Below are 698 nucleotides of genomic sequence, written 5' to 3' on the forward strand. Positions count from 1 at the left end.
CATGCTGCAATCCCTTCTCCTCCATTCTCCTCTCGGGATCTTAGGCACACACGCACACACGCCCGGCGTGAGTTTAAGCCACCGGGTCCGGGACACGAACCGCAGTTGACTATGTGGGAGTCCAATGACATAGCCATTACACCAACTGCTGGTTTCTAAATACACACTTTTTCACCATTAAAGAAAAAGAAAAGAAAGAAAGCGAGAAATCACCCCCTGGGGGGTTAGCCATGCCACAGTTCTCTCTCCTCCATTCTCCTCTGGGGATTTTGGACACACACACACGTGCCCAGAATGAGTTTTAAGCCACTGGGTCTGGGACTCGAACCACGATCAACTACATGGGAATCCAATCATGTAACCATTTAGGCCATCTGCTGGACTCAATAATAATCATTAAAAACAAAAACAAAGCCAAATAATATGGAAACAGGGGCCCTTGTGCCTCTCTTCTCCAGATGCAAGTTCACTGATGTCACTCCACATCACACCTGGTACTTGAGGGCCCAAGGAGCCATTGTTTGGGTAAAGCTGAGAGTATCCTTTCAGATGTGAAAAAGCAGCTAAGAAATGTCCGTGGCCCCCTGCAATGGATACTAACTGGTCAAGGATAAATTGCAACCCTCTAACCTGGGGTGCACAATCAGACATGAGCAGCCGATGCCGGAGCTGGATGATGGGGACCAGATCAGAGGAGC

The sequence above is a fragment of the Tupaia chinensis genome, unplaced genomic scaffold (genome assembly GCF_000334495.1).
Source record: "Tupaia chinensis unplaced genomic scaffold, TupChi_1.0 Scaffold000704_1, whole genome shotgun sequence".
Classification (NCBI taxonomy): domain Eukaryota; kingdom Metazoa; phylum Chordata; class Mammalia; order Scandentia; family Tupaiidae; genus Tupaia; species Tupaia belangeri.